Source organism: Myotis brandtii, unplaced genomic scaffold (genome assembly GCF_000412655.1).
Source record: "Myotis brandtii unplaced genomic scaffold, ASM41265v1 scaffold1643, whole genome shotgun sequence".
Taxonomy (NCBI): domain Eukaryota; kingdom Metazoa; phylum Chordata; class Mammalia; order Chiroptera; family Vespertilionidae; genus Myotis; species Myotis brandtii.
Window position 1 is genome coordinate 580768 of NW_005356017.1, and position 14141 is coordinate 594908.

At 40.1% G+C, this 14141-nt stretch overlaps 1 protein-coding gene across 2 annotated transcripts in view; it reads right to left on the reverse strand.

Annotated features, from left to right (window-relative positions):
• ZFPM2 (zinc finger protein, FOG family member 2) overlaps positions 1–14141 on the reverse strand; it is a 312267-nt gene that overhangs the window by 9529 nt on the left and 288597 nt on the right. The gene's annotated exons all lie outside the window — the stretch shown is intronic.

Sequence of the window (14141 nt, forward strand, 5' to 3'; positions counted from 1 at the left end):
TTTGACCAAGACAACAGCTGAACTCCTCTTCCCTACCATGTGAAAAATGGTACTCTTTGCATTCAATGAACTGTTCAGTGGTCAATAGTAAGAGAAGACTAAGAAACAAGTTGAGACATAATCTCTAGAGAGTTTTGTCAACTCTGCCTTCTGGGCTTGCCTTAATCGTGACATGGTATCCCGCCTAAGAACAAGCATGGTAGGAATCAACCGCAAACATTTCCTTCAGGTGAGTTTCTGAAGTTACTCTTTCTGTACCTTATGGAAGTAAGAAGTTATTTCTTCCCGCCCCCCTCACACACTCTCTTCCCAAAATACTTTATTATATCAACACCAGATGATCCCAAACTACAAAACAAGTAAATAAAAGCTCCTAAAATCTAGAAAGTGAAGACAAAATTTCATTAGTTTTACACCCTTTATGTCTGTTGACATTTTTTTTTTCTGGCTGAGTGATTTTTACTTATATAATGTTCCTTATAATGTGGCTTCTTTATCTCCATTTACCCTGATTGAACTTCCTGAAAAGAAGATAGGCCAAAGATCCTTTTCAAAAAGGCTTATTTAAATAAAGATTTGTTTAAATGAAAAGAACTCTTTCTTCAAACACTGAGATATACTCTGGCTCTGTGCTTCAAATGATCACGTGTGGTGCATTAAAAAGAAAATTAACTATGCAAGTCCATCCTCTAATGTATTGGAATGCGATAGCAAATGCTCATTTATTTAACATGTTTAGACAGGCAAAGCACTTATATTTTGTTATCTACACTCTCAGGCCTAGATACGTATCCTATACAGTTATGGCTGGAATAACGTGGCATACTTGATATGTTATAAAGCTATTTTTTTCCCTTGTGTATATATTGCAAGGCTATATATTGTACTCATTAGCAGGCAAAAATCGTACCCATTCTGATAAGTAATATTGCTCTGTTTATCTCTCGGCATTACTGTCTCTTCAACTGCACTTCATTTTTTCCCCACCCTCAAAAAGATTATAGTTTTTAAACAACTGTGGTAAAAATCTGGTGGGAAAGATAACAACAGCATATGATATGGCAGAGTTGCACAGAAGGAGGGGGACATTGTTTTACAGGAAGCTTGGACAAGTAATTAAACCAGCTGATGAAGTGTTAAAGGTAAAGGAACAAAACACCTTCTGTGACAATAGATTTTGTGAAGAAATAAAGCTAGGATTACAGACTTCACATGAGTGTGCAAGTTTCAAAGTGAGACACAAACATCCTAAAAGACAAGATGTGAAAACAACTTCACTTTTTATTTCACTTTGACTCTAACACAGTGGTCGCAAACTGCAGCTGGCGAGCCACATGCAGCTCTTTGGCCCCTTGAGTGTGGCTCTTCCACAAAATACCACGTGCAGGCGCGCATGTACAGTGCGATTGAAACTTCGTGGCCCATGCCCAGAAGTCGGTATTTTGTGGAAGAGCCACACTCAAGGGGCCAAAGAGCTGCATGTGGCTCGCGAGCCACAGTTTGCCGACCACTGCCAGATCTTGAAACCAAAGAGGAGAAACAGATTCGCTTTGGCCCTGATTTATTTATTTATAATTAGGGAAGCGAAGTGGCATCATGGTGGACTCAACGAGTGAGCGTCCCATGTGCTAAGTGGTGTATTTCTGCTGGTGACGCTTCCCTGGATGGCTTCTGTCATCGGCCACGGCTGTGCCTTCTCTGATGTACATAAAAGATCCAAACTCTTTACAGCTGGTGACAAAGGTGATCACTTGCACCTTTTGTTTCCTGGGAGACATGGTTTATTAAGTGAGTGTGTGTAATAGAGGTGGGGAGGGTGGAGCCACGCACTCCCATTACAGTTTCTTTCACAGCTTGGTCTTTCTGAGTCATTGGATTTCAGTGATGCGTGGAATGACTTACATTATTATTAGTAATAATTTACTATTAGTAACTTTACATCGTTGGTAAATCCAGTTATGGCTACTTTTCACAAAAAGAACATTTTGAACTCAGTTGCCCAGAAATGGAGATTTTTACAGAAGGTACCACTCACAGCTAATCTTGATCATGGGCTATGGGCTATGTACAAGGATGATTCAATACTTGAGCTCCAACTTAGACCCAAAAGGCTCCAATAAATAAATAAAGTAATCTTCACAAATATTAAGTGCAAGGAAAAGTTAAGGAAAACATGAGTTTTCTGTGTTAATAAACAACCTCACAGGGGTAGTGCACACCTGTGGTTTCAGACATCCCCGGTAATGTTTCACATTCGGTTGTCTTTATCGCTCTATCTCTTTTTATGGTTTGGTCAGAGCATGTCTTTTTAGAGGTGGAATTAGAATTAAAATGTACTGTGTAGACTTGATGAGGAAGTCAGCTGTCTTAGGAGTGAATCTTTCAAATCATTCATTCATCAGCTATTCATTGAACTCTTTGCTGTGTGCCAGCTGGGCGCTAGGGCTTCACACACGCTATACAATTAGAATGCACACAAATAAACAGAGTACAATACTACAATACCATGCAATGGGTGTTGTCACTTCATGCTGAGGAAAATGGGAGAACAGTGAAAAAGTGACACTTCTTAGGGGTGTCAGGTAAACCATCCCAGGTGAGTTTTTGATGGCCTCATGCAGAACAGAGGTAAAATGGCAGAAGTATGTGTACAAGTCCACCTAATTACAGTTGAATGGCAGAAACAGACACACCCGTGCAAGTGCAGGGTTGTGGAAGAGCTGATGGTCCCGATGATGGCTCAGAGGCCAGCATACCCGGAGCTCAGGGTCTGAGGGAGAAAAGGTGGTTTACGGGCATTGGTGTGTTTGAGCCAGCCTGTTCCGGATCACAGAGCAGAATGTTCAATTGTCAGGGATTCTGTGTGCTGGTGGCTGCTATCACATTGGTAACTTGAAATCGGCCCTGGCGAGAGCTGTAGCATTTGCCACCGGACCTTGCAAACATTACAAATCAGGGCTTCCTCCCACGAAAAGAGTGTAGAGCAAGATGAGACAGCTTTGAATGTAACATAAAACACTTGCGTCTGGCTCCTGGTGAGGGAGATGGTATATTTTTATTCGAGTGACTGAATGAACAAATTCCTGACATGGGCTTCTTAAAGAAAAAGATCTCAGGGTAGTGAGAGTGAACTGAAGGAAATGTTACCATCAGGGGCATTTGGAGGCTATGGCACGAGTGCAGTTGTGAGAAGTGTAACTTGTGAGGGAGAAAAGAGCCACACCCGAGAGCAGGACTGAGAGGAATGGGGTGATTTTGTGAGATGAGTAGAAAGAAAAGAAGCTGCTGAAAATGACACGAAGGTTTCCGGTTTGGGAAACCAGATGATGGTGATGCCATGAATGAGGCAGTAAAGCTGGTATATTAAGACAACCAGGAGGCAATGGGTACCAGTGAGGAGCACTTCGGGCCAGATAGGCTTCGTGGTTTATGTACTTTTATTTTGACCGTGTCAATTACTCGATGAAGTTAGGTGACATTTTCCTCACTTAAGAGTTGAGAAAACTGAAGCTTGGAGAGGTTAATTAAATTGCCCAAAGACACAGGCATGGTCAGTGCCAGAATCATGACTTAGACTCTTGTGTGTCCAGCTCCAAAGCCCAAGTATGCATGTGCATGTGTGTCGTACGCATGTATATGTATGTGCATGCATGGATATACCAAATTCTGCATTGACAATGTAGCATCTGAGGTATGTGAGAGACTTTGGGGTGAATGCCTTTAGGAGGCAGTTGGTACGTGAAGGAGACACAAGAAAACTCTTGTTTTAGAAGCCATGGGCACATTCTAAATGACAGCGATGCTTTTGACATTATTGTGGTAACTCAGGAGGAGTACAGTGTGAAAAGGACAAAAGATGGAAACTTGGGGAATCTCAACATTAAAGGTGGGGGTGGAGGACATGGAGTCACTTAAAGATAGAGAGAGCATATATTTGGAAAAGTTAGAGGGAACCAAGAGAATGACACCCAAAAGATCATGGGCTGGCTCTTTGAAACTGTGTGGCTGAGTTCTTTAGATGGCGAATGTCTAGGACTTGATGGAGTTATTTATAGTGTGAGATGTCCCAAGTATTGCCACTCCGTGTCAGTTAGTGATTAAAATAAAATATTCTAAGTGTGAATGCCAGTGAGGGATAGAAGCCTATCCGGAAGAAGTATGGACAACGGGACCAGATGGCCGAGGGGCAGATCTTGGCTCTGCCACTTACTATGTGACTTTGAACTTGTCCCCTTAGCATCCTGCCTATCAGTGTCCTCACCCTTGAAAATGGGGCTGATGATAATAGTACTGAACTCACGGTGTTATTATGAGGATTAAATAAGCTAATTAATATATATGAAAGCTTAAGAACAGCACCTGGCATGTATTAAGTGCTGTATAATTGTTAACCATTATCCTTTTGGTTTGGTCTGATTGGGGCTATTATTCTCATTTCTCACTGCCCTGCTGAATCCAAGAAATCTTACCGGAGAGAAAAGAGAAACCTATGAATTCAATGAGCAAATGCATCTATGTTATACTGGTAAGCGCTAACTCATTTCAGAAAAAAAGGATGAAGTCTACATCCATTTGTAAATCACAATCTGTATCTTGACTGGTTAGAAACAGTTTCTAGCAATTAACTTGGAGCTGAAGAGGCAGGACAACCCGTTTCCTACCCTACTGCTTTTAGAGCGAGGGGAAATATGGCCAACTCTAATTTATAGTTGAATGGAAGGCAGTAGTATTCATCTTGACTAAGAAACAATCTGAGTGCAAGAAAAATCATATTGATAGGTAGCTATTTTGGTATCTTCACTGATTGACCTCATGTTAACGGGAACAAATCACAAGATATTATATTTGGCTTTAAAATGAGAGCACCACTATCAAACCAAACCCAACCCAGAAAATAACAAGTATTGGCAAGGATGTGAGAAATTGGAAGCCTGTGCATAGCTGATGAAGGTAAAATGGTACAACCAGTGTGTCATTTCCTCAAAAACTTATAAATAGAATTGCCTGATGACCCAGAAGGATTAAAAGCAGGGTTTCAGAGATATTTATTTGCACACCCATGTTCAGAGGTGGAGTATTGAAAATTGTTCAAACATGGAAGCAACCCAAGTGTCCATTGACAGAAGCATAAATAAGCAAAATGTGGCATATTCATACAATGGAATATTATTCAGCCTTAAAAAGGAAGGAAAGTCTGACAATGCTACAAAATGGATGAGCCTTGAGGACATTATGCTAAGTCAGTGGTCGGCAAACTGCGGCTCGAGCCACATGCGGCTCTTTGGCCCCTTGAGTGTGGCTCTTCCACAAAATACCACGGTGCAGGCGCGCATGTACAGTGCGATTGAAACTTCATGGCCCATGCGCAGAAGTCGGTATTTTGTGGAAGAGCCACACTCAAGAGGCCAAAGAGCCGCATGTGGCTCACGAGCCGCAGTTTGCCAACCACTGTGCTAAGTGAAATAAGCCAGTCCCAAAAGGACAAATACTATATTTCCCCCTTATACTTAGAGTATTCAAAAATCAAAGAGGCAGAAAGTAAATGGAGAGTTACTGCTTAATGGGTGCAGAGTTTCAGTTCGGCAAGATGAAAAGAATTCTGGTGATGGCTGGTGGAACATCATGTTTGCGCAACAATGTTAATGTACTTAATGCCAGTGAACGGTATACTTAAAAATAATTAAAAGAGCAAATTTAAAAAAAATATTTTACCAAAATAAAGACATTGGGAAAAATGAGAGTAACATTTATTCACTAAAAAGCATCCACTGTGAACCCAGACTATTGCCATAGCTAAGGAGGGGAATATAGCTTTTATAAAAAGTTTTTCATATGAGATGGTTCGAAACAAAACAAGAGCAAGGTCTCTCCCCTCCCAGTTTTCCTAGTAAAGCTACTTATCAAAGGACTTGAAAGCTCAGTCCCTCGTGGGATGAAATTGCTGTTGAGATGGAGTTTACTTTATTTGGCCACATTAACCATTTTCATTTGAATACATTTTAGACCTGAAAATTGTGAGTTCCTGGTTACTCTGTTGATTTGGGTTTCTGCTTGTGTTCTGAGTGCCAGTTCCTGTCAATTCTCTATGGATATGAAACCTGTTAAACCTAAACAATGTTTTCTGTAGCTTTCGTATGAGTAGTACGCTTAATGCCCTTGATTTATACCGAGGATTTTCAATGTACTAATCTACACTCATGATGTGTTGATATAAACACAATTAGAATTATGTAAAGGTGTTGGGTGCACATATGGCAATGTCATATGTTTAATTGCTCTCATTCCAGAGCAAATGATTTTGGTTTAAAAGACAACATGATAATTATGAAGCATAGCTGGCAACCAAAATCACTAAAAATTTATTTGTCAAAAAACACACACAAACAAACCCACAAAAAACAAACAAAAAATTTATTTGTCCTTAGTTCAAGGATGAACTAGAAGGAGCATTTGACTGGAGAGTATGAAACTTTAGTCCTAGTCTTGATTATTAGTTACTGTGTAATCTGGAAGACTAGCTTTACCTACATCATGTGACATGACAGCCTTAGGCTAGATAACCACTAGATTATCATCATCAAGTTGTAAGCAATATTTAATGCCTCTACAAACAACATACTAATAATAGTAATAATCACACATTATTATGAGATCACGGGGCTGGAAATGTGAATTATTCAAGGTCACACAGCTAGAGGGAAATTGGCGGAAGATAAAAGGAGATGGGGTTAGAATGAGGCAGTTTGGCTCTCTAGATTCTGGATGAAAAACCAGGTGTCCCAAGTCACAGCGCCATCTGACGTTCACTAACTACATTACACCTTATATTGATTTCTCGGAGTAATTAGCACAGTTCTCCCTCTGAATCAGAAATAAGATGGTTCACTTTATGAAACAGTGTCAAGAAGGTTACTCAGCTATGAGATACAGCTTTCAACTGCATAGTTACAATCCAGAGAATCATGTCTATATTTGTGATGTGGAAAGAACTTCTAACACGACGAATAAACAATTATAATAGTTAACACTTAGAAAGCCCTTAATATGTGCCCAGTACTAGTCTAAACACTTCACACATATTAAAATCATTTGATAATATTAAATATAAATGCAGCATTTGCCCAATTTCCTATTTAAATTGCAAGTTCAACTGGACATGAAAAGGGCATAAAAATTCTACTTAATCACTGGCAATCTTGACTGCTCTTAATCAACACTGATTTCCTGGTCCCACCCCAGATCAATCAAATCAAAATCCCCGGGAGTGAAGTCTGGGCTTCATTATTTTTTAGAAGCTGCCCAGAGGGCTTAATGTCCTCTAGGGTTAGGGATCACTGGCATGAGTGTACACCACCTGCAGTTTGTATAGGATAGAAACAGTGAGGCTCTATGAACAAAAAGCCTCTTGATAATCAACTATTTCATAGATGTATTCCAACAACCCAGCAGAGGGATGTCCGTTTTGATACTCAGAAAATGACATTGAAAATAGCTTTGAATTTCCCCTGGCCACTAATGGTTGAAGATTATGGGAATGATGAGTGAAAAGGTGAAGAGAGCCAGAAAGAGGAATGATGTCATGTCTTAGCATCATCTTTCAAGGGATTAAATAAGCCAGTGAGGAATTTAGTAAAATCTGAATGACATTCGGTTTTACAATGTTTAATTCTTTATTATTTTGAAGGTATGGAACTAATAATCAATAATACTTCATCCCCCTAAGCTGTAAAAGATCTTATTGTGCAAACCAGAGCAATAAAATCCCATGCCTACTGCATGGGCATGAAGTCTTCATCAAATGACATCGGGCACTGAAGCAGCTATCTGATACCTCCCCGGCTTTCTCCAAACATAAAGGTTATTTTAGGAGTCTCTCTTTGTCTGCCTCTCACGCTGCAGACACAGCCACTCTCCCCAGTCCCCACAGCCACACACCACTCCCGTCGCAAATAAAGGACAGATACATTCAAGGTACCACAGCGAGCAATAATGACGAAGACCTTGACGTTCTTGAAAAACCATGTACTTGCTGGTCTAAGTCATGTTTATGATCAAAGTTCTTATACAACGCGATACGGTTCCTAACAGGAGGCTTATAAATTTTCCTCATAATTGCTGTCAAAACTGCAGTGAAGTGAACTACAAGTTTCCATAATAAAGAATAAAGTCACAGTTCAAACTCAATTACATTTTGGAAATTCGCACCCCTCTTTCTAGAAGCAGTGGCCTTCAGTATCTCCCCATCCTGCCAAATTTTTCACTTGCACTTTTTATTATTTATGAAATCAGTGTCTGCACAATGTCATGCAGACCTCTGCTGATAAACTCTAATTAAGATTAAGACAAGCCTTTTGGAAAGGATCCCATCATTAGCAAACATGATAAACACTAAAATACTCCCTACTTGTCAACCAGGAGCAATTCAGTAACCTAACAGAATTATCTGTTGCTAGGTTACAGAGCTGACAAAGCTTCAATTATATTGTTCGACCATACCTATAGAGTTCTGTATAAGCAAAATGTATCCAGTATAAAAGCATTTAACTTCGCCCATGCTATCTGCAATTCGCGGCTTCTTACAATGGTAAAAATCAGGTTAATAAATTACATAGCACGCTGAAAAATCTTTCCCATGTGTTATGTCTATACATGCTTCTTTCTAATTTATCTGTGTGATTGATAGACGCTTGCTTTGTAAAAATAAGGCAATACAAGCAACATGAAGCTGTAAACCTCGAGCTAAACTACATCTGAGCTTATCAAGACACGAACCTAAGTTTAGCATAAAAATATGCAGCAAATTGAACCAATTAAATCACATTTAGATTTTGCCCCACACTACCTCCATAGGAGAAGGAGCCTCAAGCACATAGATAGGGATACCAGTTTGAAACTTCATTTTAAGCTAAACATAAAACAAAACCCACAGACACTCACCTAGCAATACAAAAAGGACATAGGAGCTTGCAACATCATTTATGCTAAGGGCTTTTCTAAAAGTTGAACTTAGTAACTTTTACTGTGTAGCATTAGTCATTAAGGCTTCTCTTTATTAGACTGGGAACTCTAGGCAGGGTGGGGAGGGGGCGGAATCAATAAGACACTTCCTAAATACAGAGGTTTGAAAAGGAAAAAAAAACAAAAACAAAGAAAAAAACCCCACTTGTGTAAAAAAGGAATGTCTATGTGAATCAGAGCTTCAAGATGATTTTATCATAGGTGATTTTTTGTAGATTTTGTGGATATTTGGAAATGAACGAGAATTTTAAAATAACCCTGGCAGAAAAATGTTGTTACATGCTATATTGGTTAAGCAGTACACTAAGAAGATAGTCAATTGATGATCAGAATTTAGCTGATAAAGATAGCATAGTGTTCTATCAAGGAAGTCATATACATCTTAGGTACATAAGTAAATTAAAGTCATTCTTGGAGGATAAATGGGCTGTTTAACTCACACACACACACACACACTCACTCTCAAGAACATTATGTTTCTGGAGGTGGAGGAAACAAGCCTACTTACTTATTTGGTCATTTCTTTGTTTTAACTTTTACTAAAAAAAATGTGAAAAATACAACAGGATGCCTGCTTGTGAAATGTAACCTTTTCATAACTGAGAAGCAATTGGTCAGAATAATTCCCTAAAAGCGAACTCAATGCCCTATTTCAACATCACACGTGTTACTGCCCAGATCCCAGGGTTTTGACATGAACACCGTACGTATATCTATATGTGGCCACCTTGTTTAATCCAAATTTTATAATGAATTCAAATTCAATACTGTTGAAATTCTTGACAGTGGAGTAGTGCAAGGAAGAGAACTTATAAATTATGTGTGCCCCTTCTTTGAAAACCGCCGTGGAGGTTTCTTTGTGCATTGGCAAATACAGTAGGAATATGAGGTATTGTGTGGCTCCTCCTGCACAGCACCTGATAAAAGAATAAAGAGCTGTGACATATTCTTAAAACAATAGAGGAATTAAAGGGAAACAATGGACCAGCTGCTTCATTAATACAATCAAAAGGGAGCCCAGCACAGAGGAGTCCAGATAATTAAGCACTACTCTTTTAGACCTCTTTTCTAGAACAGAATTGCTCAAAAACGTATTAACTACTTCATAGTTGTTACATAGATCTTGCACTTGTTTATTTAGAGTTGATTAATGCCTTTTCCCCCGTATGCAGCAACATGCCAACTCACAGTTTACAATATTTTTGAATAAAATGGAGTGAGAATAATTGATAAAGATCTGCACAATACCCAGCAATAAATCAAAAGCATTTTGCAAAAGGTCTTTCCTGTTTTTAAATTATCTTTAACATTTTTCATTTGTACTTATAGGCAATGCAGGGCATTTGGGGGCATTCAACTTTCCCAGGCTGGCGCTCCTGACATCTTTTTATAGCGCATCCTAGCAGTTCCTGGGAGAGGGAGGAAAAATTCAGAGTTGGCCAGCAACTCAGGAGGGTACCTTTGGTATTTGGGCCAAAGGAGAGGACAGACTTCTTTTTTTAAAATTCTTCTTTGCCTTTTCCAATCAAGAGAGATGGACACATAGCAGCACTACTTGGCAAATGCACCATTTATCCTTCATTAACTTGATTATAGAAATTGAAAAACAACTTTTTATGCTCTTTATGTTAAAACATGATTTACTATTTAAGATATCAAGGCTTTCATTCTTCAGCTTTTCTGTAAGCATCCTTTCCTCTGATGTGAATAGAACATTTAATTGCCTAAGAACTGGAAAATTGGGAACTGAATATTGTGTGTTGATTGTTGGAGTGAGGATAAAAACGACACTCTGGTTTTCTCCCAAATGTTTTTTTAGCTAAGCTTATGTTAACCCAACATTCAAATTACAAACTTTACTAAACCATGTGTCAGTTTGAATAAGGTGTATTCTATTCTGATGATTCGAGGTTCTTAATTGAGAATCTGAAATAGAAACAACAGGAGTCAGGGAGATAAATGAATAGACACACTTAACCATATTTCTGAGACTAACAGAAGAAAATTCTTTTACATATATATTACACATGATTTAAAATTTATCAGCTGGATTCATATCTCCAAAGATCATCATGTATTATGTCAGTATTTCAGAGGATATAGGGTATAAGTAATTCCAGCTATGAAACCTGGCATTTGACTTTAGGAGTTAGTTCTTTATTAGCTCGATAAATTTTCCTTGAAAACCAGGAAATACATTTTTATTTATTTTAAAGAGAGAGGAAGGGAGCGGGAGGGAAATATCCACGTGAGAGAGAAAATCGATTGGCTGCCTCCTGCATGCCCCCTATTGGGGACCGAGCCTGCAACTTGAGCATGCACCTTGACCAGGAATACAACGGGCGGCCTTTTGGTGCATGGAATGACACTCAACCAACCGAGCCACACGGGCCAGGGCTTTTTTTTTTAATGTGTTGCCAAAATGAACACTGAATACCAGTCAGTAGGTACAAATAAAAATGACCATTGTAGCCCTAGCTGGTTTGGCTCGGTGGATAGAGTGTCAGCCTGCAGACTGAAGGGTCCCGGGTTCCATTCTGGTCAAGGGCACATGCCGGGTTGTGGGCTTGAACCCAGTGGGGGGGTGTGCAGGAGGCAGCTGATCAATGATTCTCTCTCATCATTGATGTTTCTATCTCTCCCTCTCTCTGAAATCAATAAAAATATTTTTAAAAAAGACCATTACAGCATTATAGGAGCTATTGTGAATGATTATATATTTAAATATTTCTGTTTTGATTAAGCCCACAAAACTTATTTTATTAGAGTGAAATGTAAAAGTTTGTTTATAGGCGTCAATCATGTGAATCCTTGAGACATCTCTGAATCCTCAGGCTTATAAACGGTGTCTTTATGGCAACGCAGAAAGCGAGTAAATGCTGATAATCCTGTAATGCGAAAACACTAAATGACAGCACCCTCTTTCAGTAAGTATTTTGGAAATGAGCTTGGCAACATCATCTATGAATTATTTGTCATTTCATACATTACAGGCTGTATTATTTAGCATCAATCCAACAGATAATATTGGTCTGAGCGGAACTCAGAAACAAAGAAACACGAACACCCTTCTTAATCTAAAGGAATGATCTGTGTGACAAACAGGAAATACTATCCTCCCACTTTAGAGACCAGGGCGTCCACGCCAGCCTGGCTCAACCAGGGTGTTGCCTGAACTCCCCTCCTCCTATCACAGGAGGCATTTCAGGCTCAGACTTGAAATAGATCCCCACTCAGGTCTTTTGGCTCCTGGCGTGCATTCTCCCCACAGAACTCATTTTTTCCTTTAAGAAAATAGCTCCTACCGAGAACATTTCCTCTTCCTTTTAAGAAGCCCATGAAGTCCTTTTTCAGGAAAAGAAGTCAACAGAGTCACTGTGGTCAGTTCCAGACTTCTGCTGAGGTGTGGATACAGGGATGCCTGGCCCCACGAATGAAATGTTCAGAACAGCCTGGGAAAAGCTGAGCTAATGTGTTGGAAGTCATGAAACAGACAGCCTACCTTGGGTTTAGGCAAACAGAGACAGTGTTTTATGGGATTTCAACAGGAAGAGGTCTGCTCATGGCTGACTCTTCCCAGCAATCCTGGGGTCTGTGCTCTGCTGAGCGCTGCGTCCTCGCTCTGCAGGAGCTCACCATGGGGTCGTGAGGCAGCCCATCTGACTGTGGCCATCACGATTTTGAACGACTGGCCAAGAGGTGACATTACACCCCAAAGGCGATCTGTCAAAATTCCCCTGGCAGCTGATACACTGATTACAAAGCTGCTTAAGCCTCTGCTTGTAAACAAAAGCATTTATCAACTAATAATTTGCAATAAACTGATGTAACTCCCAGCTGAGCCCCTAACTGTAATTGTCTTTACCATCTGCCTATTAAAACACCATTCTTCATCAGCAATCAGGAGCAGAAGGGAGGAAGTCTCCACCAAAATACACAACTCGAAAGCTTATGAATAATCTGCGTGCATTCCGCACTTTCATTATGACTCGTGTGTTGGGTATGCTTAATTTTCATTCTTGCCCAGCCTGGGAATAATCAGAAATTAGGTGGAGAGGAACGAAAATGAAACATTGTGCCTACTGCTCTGCAGAGGAATAAATTATAGGAGTTCATCATAGGGGCTGTTTTTAATTTCTTTCTTTCCTCCTTCCACGGCTCTGTATAATATCCATTGCAGTATCTTGATGAAAGCCCCCCAAGCATCAGGCTGGAAATGAACCTCTCTATTCCTTTCTCAGCTTGTCCATTTCCATTACACTTCTTTGTTTTGCTTTTCTTATTTCCATTTAATTCCAAGAGGCTCATTACACTTCTCCGGGGAGTTAGCTTAAAAGGGTAGACTCCTACTCCTCTGCGGGGTGTTGAAGGGCTGGCGGGCCCCTGCAGGGCCACGTGCATGCATGGGTGGCAGTGCCAAGTGTCCGGCAGACCCTGCGTTTGTCATCTGCCACCGCAGACGGAGGGCTTGCAGGTTCCAGTGCCTCTGAGCACTTAGAGGTACTCTGCCCAAGTCTCCTCCCACAAGGTAGGTTTCAACAACAGTAGGTTCAAATGGTCAGAAACGTCTTCTTAGAAGAAACCCTGCCCCTTAGATGCTGACCGGATCTTCCCAGAGAAGGAAGAAACTAGGGAAAGGGAATAAATTCTCTCTGTGTTGTGTTTTTCTGGAAACCTCTCTCTGAACAGCCAAAGTCATTCCAATGTTCCTCAACGTTTATTCACTTTTAAGCATATTTACTCTAATTTTCTCTTCACAAGATACATTACTTTTTTTTTAAAACCTCAAAATTAAACACACAAATTAAGTGCCCTCATGTTATACTTTTTTTCCCCTTTCATATCCCTTTGCCGCCCATAACAGCGGTTGCCAACCGGAGTTCCGCAGACCACTGGTGGTCCGGGAGGTCCGAAAGGTTGGCGACCGCTGGCCTCCAGGATGTTTCTTTTTTCGGGTTATTCCTTTTTTTCAGAGAACATGCTATCCTTCCGTAAGATTCAGTAATTCTACTGGAGGAGACCACAGGCAGACGACATATTATGGTGAACAATGGCCAACTCCTCTTATTAAGGTTCAAATTCTGGGGATTTCAATTCTTGTCCAGTTTTCTTATTATACCGTA